This window comes from Bison bison, unplaced genomic scaffold (assembly GCF_000754665.1).
Source record: "Bison bison bison isolate TAMUID 2011002044 unplaced genomic scaffold, Bison_UMD1.0 scf7180017864530, whole genome shotgun sequence".
Lineage (NCBI taxonomy): Eukaryota > Metazoa > Chordata > Mammalia > Artiodactyla > Bovidae > Bison > Bison bison.
In genome coordinates, this window is record NW_011495080.1 from 6,794,494 (window position 1) to 6,807,354 (window position 12,861).

Here is a 12,861-nt window from a genome sequence, read left to right on the forward strand (position 1 = left end):
TTATCCAGTAATTGAACACCCTCAGACATTTGTAAATACTCTGGGGCCAGGCTGTAAAGGGTCCTGTGTGACAGATACCCAGCCATGACCCTACTTATGGGGCTGAGACTCTAAATCAGGAAGCCCAAGAAATATTAGAGGGCTCAGAGAGGGACCTGAGAAAGTCACCTTTGAGCTAGATCATGGACAGTCAGGCAAATGATGCTTCAGTTCCAACAATCTGGTTGCTGGCATTCCATCTCATTTAGGGTGAAACATATCATTGTGGAGAAGTCAGTTCCAGGTGTCCAGTTTAAACGTTTAGTATAGAAGACAGAGAAATCAGTCATTTCTGCCAGGACATAAACAACCTCCCCAACAGTGGAACCACTCAGGAAAGAAGAGAAATTACTTTCTGTTTCCGTTCAGGTGCTTATTTAAGCAGGATAATATGTTGGGACTTGGTGAAATAATTTTTTCCCAGCATAGCACATCACCTTGAGAATTGGCATAAAACAGCTCCAGATGCTAAAACGCCTTCCTGGGTTGTTTTCTAGACTTGAGTCTATTCCCCTGAGGTATACAGTTGAGGATATCAGATGGTCCAGCCTTCTAAAAACCAAACAGCAGGAAACTTAGCAACAGGGTCAAAGCCCAGAATGTCAGAACAGCACTGAACTGGACGTCAGTTGACAGGAGCCAAGAGTGTCCAACTTAGGCTTATCAAGGAGCAGCACCTTCCTATCTGGTCCCAGACTTTACCTTGATTTAGAAAAGAAATTGCTTTGTTTTCCTTGTAAACCAATACAAGTTTCAACTAATTTCGGAGACTGTTTCTTGACCAAAAAAGAAAAAGATGATTTAAACATAGTAATTCCTTGCAGAGTGACTTTCCCGAGGATACCTGCCAGAGTCCTGTAAGGGAGGCTGGCAATTGGTAGTACAGGTGAATGTCTTCTTAGGCAAAGGACTGTCAAGGGTCCAGCCCTATTTTTTGAGATCAGGAGGGAAAAATGGAGGAGAGATGGTATAAAAGGATTAACAAGGAAAAGAGAAATCCAGGACTACTCCCTCACCAAGTTCTCAATTCCTAAAAAGAACAGCACCTGAATCCCCCAAATGCCTGTGGGCCCAAGAGTTAGCTGCAGAGGGTGAATGAGATTGGCTGCTACACTTTTCAATGGGACAAAGATTCACACGTATAAAGTGAATGTGATGGAAGGACTCCAGTTGGAAGGTAGCCAAGGGGAGAGCTTGAGAACAAATCTCTCAGTGGAGCCTGTTGAAACTACAGCCTTGTCCATACTGTACCCACAGACAGTCAGCCAAAGAGAGACATAAACAACTTCTTCGTGGGCAACCCACCTTTGTTATCCTTACTGCCCACTCCATCATCAGAAGGACATGTGCCAGGGAGAGAGGGGTGAGGGTCACACCTCCCTCCAATCTAAGCCATTAGAAACTAGGGTGAATAAGGGGTTTAGAGGAGACCTTAAAATCACATAGAAGGTTGAAGTTATGAAATGAACAGCAAGGAGTCATAAGAACTGGAAATGACTGTTCTAAAAATGAATAGCTGGGAATCAATAGGAAAAGGAAGTTTCTGAAAAGTGATTATAGCGCCTGCTAGGAGGAAAATTAATTCTATACCCAACAGTTGAGGTTTTTCTCTAAGACAGCTCCATTAAGCATTCAGACACTACACCCTCCCTCTCCTATGACCCCTAGATTCTACCACACTCCTCATTCATATTTGCCCTCTTATGACAGCAGCAATCTCATCAAGGATCAGAGGCACAGCAGCCAACATCATAACCTTCCTTTTAATCTATTTTCCCAGTGAAATGAAGAGCCCCAGATGGTCAAGAGGTAGCCTCAGTTTCTAATTCAATGGGACCATTCTGAGACCCTTGGTATTAGGAGCTTTAAGCAAGCAAAGCCCAAAGCAGTGGAGAAGGGAAATAAAAACCTTGTAAGTGATATGAGAATCCTACTCCAACATTTGGCCTGATCCATGTGTTCTGTGCTTGGGAGAAACAGCCCCATATATAGTCCTGGCTCTGAATATATGCCCTGACAAGCATCCCGATCCTATAAGTGCACCCAGTTTTATATGTCCTCCCTGCTGACAACAAAAATGAATCTCCAAAAGCCTTTCCACCCAGTGACTCATGATGATGGTAAAACCAGGAGATCCCAGGGGCATAATCAAACTTTTGCTCTATTACTTTGATGAAAGAGTGAATTTCTTGGTCCAAAACAAAGTGATACAAAATATTGTGTTAGCAAATCAACACTAAGTCCAAAAATGATGCTCATGAGAGGGAAAGGGAAGGCGTGGAAAACAGAATTCTTATCCAGAATGAGTGATTATTTCGATACAGGGAAAGAGAAAGTCCCTTCCATGACTGAAGGAATTCAGTGTAACTTATTCATCACCACTACCTTGAGTGTGAAGTTTCAGGGATCATTACTGTTCACAGGTTGATAACCTGAAAAGAAAGAAGTAATCAAGTTATTGAGTCTATGTAAAAACTTGAAATCTGCCACTATTTCACTCTTTTCATGAGCTGTAAAGAAACTGATTGATATCTACAGGAGGTCATTTTATCTATCTGATAATTCAGCCTTCTCTGCAGTAAGTCTTTCGTTGACTATGCCAAAGCCTTTGACTGTGTGGATCACAACAAATTGTGGAAAATTCTTAAAGAGGTGAGAATTCCAGACTACCTGACCTGCCTCCAAAGAAATCTGTATGCAAGTGAAGAAGCAACAGTTAGAACTGGACATGGAACAACAGACTGATTCCAAATCGGGAAAGGAGTACATCAAGGCTGTATATTGTCACCCTGCTTATTTAACTTATATGCAGAGTACATCATGAGAAATGCTGGACTGGATGAAGCACAAGCTGGAATCAAGATTGCTGAGAGAGATATCAATAACCTCAGATATGTAGATGATACCACACTTGTGGCAGAAAGCAAAGAAGAACTAAAGAGCCTCTTGATGAAAGTGAAAGAGAAGAGTGAAAAAGTTGGCTTAAAGCTCAACATTCAGAAAACTAAGATCATGGCATCTGGTTCCTTCACTTATGGCAAATAGATGGGGAAACAATGGAAACAGTGACAGACTTTATTTTGGGGGGGCTCCAAAATCACTGCAGATGGTGACTGCAGCCATGAAATTAAAAGATGCTCCTTGGAACAAAAGTTATGAGCAACCAAGACAGCATATTAAAAAGCAGAGACATTACTTTGCCAACAAAGGTCCATCTAGTCAAAGCTATGGTTTTTTCAGTAGTCATGTGTGGGTGTGAGAGTTGGACTATAAAGAAAGCTGAGGGCCAAAGAATTGGTGCTTTTGAACTGTGGTGTTGGAGAAGACTCTTGAGAGTCCCTTGGACTGGCAAGGAAATCCAACCAGTCCATCCTAAAAGAAATCAGTCCTGAATATTCATTGGAAAGACTGATGCTGAAGCTGAAGCTCCAATACTTTGGCCACCTGATGCGAAAAACTGACTCATTGGAAAAGTCCCTGATGCTGGGAAAGATGAACGTAGGAGGAGAAGGGAACGACAGAGGATGAGATGGTTGGATGGCATCACTAACTCAATGGACGTGTGTTTGAGCAAGCTCCAGGGGTTGATGATGGACAGAGAAGCCTGGTGTACTGCAGTCCATGGAGTTGCAGAGTCAGACATGACTGAGCGACTGAACTGAACTAAACACTCTGAGTTCATTCTGAGCTGTTCTTTCATTCATTCTCTATAACTCAGGGTCCCAGTAGGAACAAAGGGTACATGCAAATTAAGGTATTTGAAGGAGGTAACGAGGGTTGTTTACAAATGCTTAGGCAGCATGTAGCACAAAGAATAGCATAGTGCCCTACTGCCATTACCACTGCTGCTGCTAAGTCGCTTCAGTCGAGTCCGACTCTGTGCAACCCCATAGACAGCAGCCCACCAGGCTCCGCCATCCCTGGGATTCTCCAGGCAAGAACACTGGAGTGGGTTGCCATTTCCTTAGACCCAAAAGCCAAGGGAAAAAGGAAAACCCAGAAGTCATACAGAGAGGTCTACCTGAAGGAAAGCTGGGACATTTGTTTGTGATAATCCAGTAGGCAGAGAGTCAAGGAACCATATGATTTGATTTAAATGACCTTCCCTTTCAACTCTGCTAGGGTTCCTGTTTACCGAACCTAACCAGAAGCCAGAAGTTAAAGGATGTAGACCAAACAGGTCAGCCTCCTAGGTCAGAGAATAAGAACTAGGCAGAGAGGTGGAAAAGAGTGAAGAGTGGATCTAGAAAGGCACACAGGAGATATCCAGCACACATCAGTTCAAAAATTATTTATCAAGGTCACCTACTATGTGCCAAGTGTTATTCCAGATGTTGGGAATAGAATAGTCAAAAAAGCTCTTAACCTCATGGAGCTCATAAAGTACGTACATAAATATATGTAGTATATAAAATATGCACAAGTAATAATGAGAAAATAAAGCAAAGAAAGGATATACAGAATAATGGCTGGGGAGGATTATCACAATCTTAAATAAGATGATAGAGAGGGCTTCAGGGAAAATCCAAAGGAGGTCAGGAATTCAAATCCGTAGATATCTTGAAAAGCAGACCATACATAGGGAATAGCAAGTGGAAAGGCTCTGAGATGTGAGTAGTATGCAGCATATCTGAGGAACAGAGAGAAGTCTACTAGGTGAGGTAGACTTGAGCAAGAGGGGTACAGTATTAAGAGACGATATCAGAGAGCAGGGTAGAGACCATACCAGGTCAGTAAGGCTTTGTAGGATATTGACAGAAACTTGGCTTTTACTCTGAGGGAGATGGGAAACCATTGGAGGGTTTTGAACAGAGGAGCAGTGTGATCTGACATGTGCTTATGTCATCAATTCTGGCTACTATGTTGAGATAGATTGATGTGGAGAGTTGGATCCAGGCTAAAAGAACAGGAGGCCAGTTAGGATAGGAGGATATTGCAATAATGCAGTCAAGGGACAATGATGGCTTAGATCATGATGGTAGTAGGCATAGTGGATGGCAAAGGTAACAGGATTTGCTGAAGGATTGGATATGCATGTAAGAGAAAAGGAGATTGACTCCAGGGTTTTAGGTTACTGGGAAAAAAAAGCAATTGCTATTTACTGAGATAGAGGTTACAAGAAGTCCAAATTTGGTGTATTTTGCTCTGGGTGGATTTTAGGAGCTCAGTTTTGGACATGTGAAATAGAATAGAGAACTTAGAAACAAATACTTGTCAGAATCAAGTGTATAGTAAAGAAGGCACAAAAAACTCATTGAGAAATGAAGATTGCTTGCTTGCTTGCTTGCTTGATTGATTTGTAGGTGATTTTGAGGAAAGTGGCTCACTCTGTGGAGCAATATAAACTGAATTATTCCTTAACATCATCACTATGTTGAGAAATAAAAATTGGATACTTACCTAACATCAAATACAAAGGGAGATTCTAGATGGGTTAAAGACAAATGTGTGATGGGGAGCATGGGGGGAGTCCTAGAAGAAAAATTCAGTGAATACATTTATGTCCTAGGAGCAGGGACAGACTTTTAAACAAAATTTAGAAAACTCAAACCATGATGCAAAAATGTTGATTACATCAAAATAAAAGTTTTCCAAAACTATGATGAGGTACCGTTTCACATCCACTAGAAAGACTGCAATGTTAAAAAGTGGAAAATAACAAGCAAAGAGGTGAAGAAATTGAAACTCTGGTACATTGCTGTTGAGGATGTAAAATGGTTCAGTCATCATGGAAAATAGTGGTTCTTCAAAAAGTTAAACACAGAATTGCCATGTGCCCCCACAGTTCTACTCCTAGCTATATGCTCCAAAGAATTAAAAACAAGTACTCAGACAAGTACATGGACATGAATGTTCATAGTAGCCCTCTTCTTAATGGCCAAAAGGTAGAAACAGCACAAATGTCTATCAATGGAAGAATGAGTAGACACAGTGTGGTCTATCCATACAATGGAATATTATTCAGCCATTTAAAAAAAATGAAAAAATAATACATGCTGTAACATTTATGACCCTCCGAAACATTATGCTAAGCAAAATAAATCAGACACAAAATCACATATTGTACGGTTCCATTTACATGACCTATCAAGAATAGAAACATTCATACAGATTGAACAGATTGGTGGTTGCCAGGGCTGTTGGGGAGGCAGGGTTGGGAGAAACTGCTTAATGCATCAGGGTTTTACTTTGGAGGGATGCTTCAGAACTAAACAGAAGTGGTGGTTGCACAACATTGTGAATGAACATGGCACTGAACTGTTCACTTTAAAATGGTTCATAAAAGTCTTGGTTGAAGTACTAAAAAAAATAAAAGCTTTCTATCCAGGGGAAAAATTAATAGACAAATAATAGAATTAAGGAAGATTACTTGTACTCGTTAAAACTGACAATGGATTGAAATCTAGAATACACCAAAAAAATCTTCTAAATGAACAAGAAAAAGACAGAAATCCAGGGACTTCCCTGGTGGTCCAGTGGCTAAGACTGAGTTTCCAGTGTAGGGGGCCCAGGTTTGATCCCTGTTGAGGGAACTAGATCCCATATGCTGCAACAAAGATCAAAGATCCCATGTGCCACAGCTAAGACCTGGTGTAGACAAAGAAAATAAAAAACAGCAATCTCAATAAAACAATGGGCAGAAGAAACCAAAAATTGATAAAGATATGAAGAAATGTTCACACTAGTGAATAATCAAAGAAATGCAAATTCAAACAACAATGAGATATTAATTTACATCGATTAGGAAAAAATTAGAAAGTTGAATAGTACTAAATATATATGTGGAGAGGAGGGAGATACATCTTAGATCATGTTCTTCAAAAGCCGACCTTGAGATATGGATTTACTTGCTGGTGATTTAATAAAGAAGTCATCACAGGATAAACTGGTAAGGGAATAAGGGATGCAGGACAGAAAACCAGAAGAAACTTAAAAATGATGTGTATCAGACAGAGTCCTAGCCTCAACCCAATCCTGTGGGAGAGTTCTGGAGAGGAAATTACACCCTCAGTCTGAGTCATTTTATGGCAAAGGAGCTGGGCTTTAATACTTAATACTACAGTTACCCATTGCCTACAGGACACCTTGGGGTGACCCAAACTGCCAGGCACTTCCTATTCTCTGGAGTAAGTGGCTCCAACAGCCCAAGGGTAATCCTCTAAAGATTTTGACTGGTTAGAAGTAAATCACATAGGGAGATGAGCCAACAGAGGTAGAAAAAGGGATCCATGAGGGGCTTCCCTAGTGGTCTAGTGGTTAACAATCTGCCTTGGAATGTAGGGGATGCAGATTGGGTCCCTGGACTGGGAAGATCCCCCATGCCTCAGAGCAATAAAGCCTGTAAGCCACAATCAGAGAGTCCATGCACTGCAACAAAAAGATTCCACATAATGCAAGGAAGATCTGATGTCTTAGCTGTAGCACTCAGATCTTCATTGCAACTAAGACCCGATGTAGCCAAATAAATATTAATAAATATCATAAAAAAGAAAAAGGGATCTATGAGTTTCTGAGCATTGCAGGAAAAAATGTCTGCAGTAAGATGTGATAATATAAGAACCTCCAGGACTACGGGTGGAAAAATAGACTGGAAGCCATTGTGGAGAGCAATCTAGCCTTTCTCAGATAAACTATATTATTAGATAGATATGTGTATCATATGACACAGTGTTTTTATTTTGGATACATATTCTAAAGAAACTATAACTTGGGTTCATAAGGAGAATAGTTACTTGGACATGTCCACAAGGACACTGCTTTTTTTTTCCCCCCAAAGCCCTAGGAGTCACTAATGTGATCTTATTACCAACACGTCACACAGGCACCTTTCATCATCCTGACCTTTTAGTATCCTGAGATCTAATGAATCGTAAGAGCCAAGTGACAGAACTGCTTGTCTGCGGCATGAGCCAGCTGAAGAAACTTTTCTTGCTCCACTCAAATTTGGCAGTTTTTCAAGAGTCATCTGTTTTGTCAATGCAACACATCCAGATGTGTTATTTTTTTGCCTTCAAGCATTGTGCTTTTTTCTTAGTGTAAGGCAGGTTAAAAGCCCTCATATTTCCCCACTTCCTGGCATACATGTGTGTTACCAAGGCTTTTAGAGTACTTCCTGGGCAAGCATGATTTTCTTTGAGATGATAAGAAGATCGATGTTATTACCTCAGTTAGGGTCCAGTGAAAACAGTGGAAACTATCTTCAGTGTTTCAAATGAGGCATGTTTAATAAAAGGAACTGCTTACACAGTTGTTGGAACACCAAACATGTGAAAGAGAGGTTGGGGTAACTCAGAGATTAATATCTGTAGGAAGAAGCTACAATTCCTAGAGCTGGGTAACAGAATGGAAGATACGATGTTACCAGAACCTAGGGAAGAAGATTTACTACTGCAGAGTGTAGACTGCTAAGGGAGTACAGCCCAGATCACTTAATGAGATATGGCCAAATGGATAAAAGAGAATGGTGGACTTGGCTGCTACTGGTATCTTGATTGGGCATGGTGAGGTTATTACTGGAAATTCTTGAAGAAGCTGGAGGCTAGACCTGGAGGGTATGTAGACTCAAACTGGAAACTAGAAAAGATTGCTTCCTTCCTCCACTTTCCAGTTTCTGAAAGTGTCTCCAGTTGACAGTACCTCCTAGCTTGCAAGGGAATCTGGAAAATGAAATTTGCAGAATCCAGTCCCAGCATCATAGATACATGTCTGACACACTTATAGCAAGATGGTAAGAGTGTACTGCTGGCCCTGCCAGATGAAATCAAACAGTTTCCAGTTTTTTTTTTTTTTTAATCCTAGCCAGGATCACACAATACCTGCCTAAATTCACCAGTGAAAGTCGCTCAGTCCCGTCCGACTCTTTGCAAACCCATGGACTATACAGTCCATGGAATTCTCTAGGCCAGAATACTGGAGTGGGTAGCCTTTCCCTTCTCCAGGGGATCTTCCCAACCCAGGGATCAAACTCAGGTCTCCTGCATTGCAGGCGGATTCTTTACCAGCTGAGCCACAAGGGAAGCCCAAGAATACTGGAGCAGGTAGCCTATCCCTTCTCCAGTGGATCTTCGCAACCCAGGAATTGAACCTGGGTTCTCCTGCTCTTTCTCCTGCATTGCAGGTGTATTATTTACCAACTGAGCTATTCACCAGGGCTACTGTCATTGGTCACTAAGCTGCCGTTATTGGTTCTGTTCCGGGGGCGACTCTCGGACACCACCTGTGACACAGAGATATGATGGCATAGGAGACAAAGTAGATAGAGGTGGAGGAGACCTAAGAAGACAGTGAAGAATATTCTGTCCACACACTACATTCCATTGTTTACAGCCATTCTGTGTTGCTATATTGTAGATGTGTCTAGGTAAACAGTATATGACCGGATTTTTAAAATCCAATCTGAAAATGTCTATCTCACAGGTAACCTTAATCCACTTTGTTTATTGTGATTATTGATTTATTTGGACTTATTTCTACTAACCCATTTTTTTAACTTTTAATTTTATTTTGGAGTAGAGTTGATGAACAATTTTGTGATAGTTTCAGGTGTATAGCAAAGTGATTTAGTTACACATGTACATGTATCTCTTCTTTTGCACATTCTCTGTCAACATTTTTTGTGTTTTTCCAATTTACCATATTTGTCTTTGCTTTTATTCTTTTTGCTTTTATTATTTTTCTTTTCCTGATTTATATTGCATTGGTTTTTCTTTATTCCCTTCCATTCATCTGAAGATTATAAATTTGTTTTCAGACATCTCCTACTTAAGTGAATAATCCTTTCCTGAAAATCAGATGTTCTGTATAAAAATGTTAAGCAGGAGTATATTTCCTATCATTTTAAGTGGAAATATTATAATGGATTATATGTCAATAAAAAATCTCCCAATCAGGTCTTAAAACATAACTAAAACAACTATCTATCATTAACAAATCATCAGTTTAAGAAGAAAAATACTTTAAAATTGCCTTCTGATTAGAAGCAATTAATATAATTGTAAAGCAGTTGATTTGATGTAAAACTTGGTTTCTCAGTACCAGCAATATCTGAAACGCATGTTCCTTTGTCAATATGTGTGTTTTATAAGATCGCTACATAGGATTTTGACATTCTGCTAATTGAAATGTAAATCAAATCATTAGTTGTACAATTTTTTTTAAAGCAATGGGCTTCCCTAGTGGCTCAGAGGTTAAAGTGCTTGCCTGCAATGGGAGAGACCTGGGTTCAATCCCTGGGTTGGGAAGATCCCCTGGAGAAGGAAATGGCAACCCACTCCAGTATTCTTGCCTAGAGAATCCCATGGATGGAGGAGCCTGGTGACCTACAGTCCATGGGGTGGCAAAGAGTCGAGTTGGACACGACTGAGGGAGTTAACTTTCACTTTCACTTTCAGACATGAAAGTGGCCATGCTGTGCTCCAGTAAGATTTTTGGTAAACAGTAGGCTGGATTAGGCCTAGAAGCTATAGTTCACTGACCTTTTAAATATCTATAGCATCTCTTGTGGTTATCTGCTTTTTCATTACTGTTAAAATAGTTGTATATACTGATCTTTTCAAAGAAATGGTTTTTGGTTTCATTGATTATTGTTTTTATTTTGTTGGTTGTTGCCTCCATTTAATTTATTTCCTTCTGTTCACTTAGTGTTTAGTTTGCTCTGCATATCTTAGTTTTTTAGGGTTGAAGTTTACATCATTGTTTTGGAATCTTTCTTCTTTTCTAACACAATCACCTAATAATACAAGTATTCCTGTAAGAACAGCCTTACCTGCATCTCAGAAGTCTTAATGCATACATTTTAATTTATTTCAAAACATTTAAAAATGTTTCCTTTATTTCCTTTATGACCAATGAATCCTTTAGAAGTACACTGTTATTTCCCACTGTTTGGTGACTTTGTGTCTTTCTATTGATTTCTCATTTAATTTCAAAATGGTTAGGAGACATACTCATTTTTTTAATACTTTAGAAATTGAGACTTATTTTGTAACCCAGAATGTGATCTTGATCAATGTACTGTGGGCATTTGAGATTTTTTTTTTGCTGTTTTGCATATGATTCCATGATAATTATATGGGTGTTGTTGCTTCCTTGCGTCCCTCACAAGTTCTGTCATTATCTTTCTAATTATGAAGATGCTGTAATTGAGTTATTTTGTTCTCCTTATACTTCAATTAGATTTTCTCTGCATGTTTAACCTTATTTTGCATATATTAGTAGGATCTTTATATCTTTGTAACTGACTAGTTTATGAAATATTCCTCCTTATCCTTGGTAATATTTCTCCTTCTGAAATCTACTTAATCTGATAAAAAGTGATTGGTATGACTATGTTATATTTAAACTTTTCTATTTAACCAATCTGTATCTTTATAAGATAAGTATGTGGGAGATAGCACATAACTGGTTCTTGCTTTTTAATCCAGTTTAACATCTGTCTTTCAGTTGGTCTGATAGGTTATTTAAATATTTAATTTATATAGTTGTCTTTAAAACAATCTTGCTTGTTCTCTATTTTTTACCACTATTTTTTGTACATCTTTCTCTTTTCCACCTTCTTGTAGACTGTAATTTTAGTTTAGTTTTGTTTTATTTTGGCCATGTCATGCAGCTTGTGGGATCTTAGTTCCCTGACCAGGGATTGATCCTGGGCCCTGGACTGCCAGGGAATTCCCTAGATGAAGTAATTTTAGAATTTTTTTAATATCCACTAGAACAGAGGCAAAAGGGACTGGTTTTGTGGAAGACAATTTTTCAGTGCATCGAGGGTTAGGGGAGCCATGGTTCCAGGATGATTCAAGCACCTGACATTTCTTGTGCACTTTACTTCTGTAGCTGTAAAGTAGGCCACTAGACCATCAGGTATGACCTTAACCAAATCCCTTATGATTACACAGCGCAAGTGAGAAATAGATTTAAGGGCCTAGATCTGATAGATAGAGTGCCTGATGAACTATGGAATGAGGTTCGTGACATTATACAGGAGACAGGGATCAAGACCATCCCCATGGAAATGAAATGCAAAAAAGCAAAATGGCTGTCTGAAGCAAAATGGCTGTCTGGGGAGGCCTTACAAATAGCTGTGAAAAGAAGAGAAGCGAAAAGCAAAGGAGAAAAGGAAAGATATAAGCATCTGAATGCAGAGTTCCAAAGAATAGCAGGAAGAGATAAGAAAGCCTTCCTCAGTGATCAATGCAAAGAAATAGAGGAAAACAACAGAATGGGAAAGACTAGAGATCTCTTCAAGAAAATTAGAGATACCAAGGGAACATTTCATGCAAAGATGGGTTCGATAAAGGACAGAAATGGTATGGACCTAACAGAAGCAGAAGATATTAAGAAGAGGTGGCAAGAATACACAGAAGAACTGTGCAAAAAAGATCTTCACAACCCAGATAATCACGATGGTGTGATCACTGACCTAGAGCCAGATATCCTGGAATGTGAAGTCAAGTGGGCCTTAGAAAGCATCACTATGAACAAAGCTAGTGGAGGTGATGGAATCCCAGTTGAGCTATTCCAAATCCTGAAAGATGATGCTGTGAAAGTGCTTCACTCAATATGCCAGCAAATTGGGAAAACTCAGCAGTGGCTACAGGACTGGAAAAGGTCAGTTTTCATTCCAATCCCAAAGAAAGGCAATGCCAAAAAATGCTCAAACGACTGCACAACTGTACTCATCTCACATGCTAGTAAAGTAATGCTCAAAATTCTCCAAGCCAGGCTTCAGCAATATGTGAACCGTGAACTTCCTGATGTTCAAGCTGGTTTTAGAAAAGGCAGAAGAACCAGAGACCAAGTTGCCAACATCCACTGGATCATCGT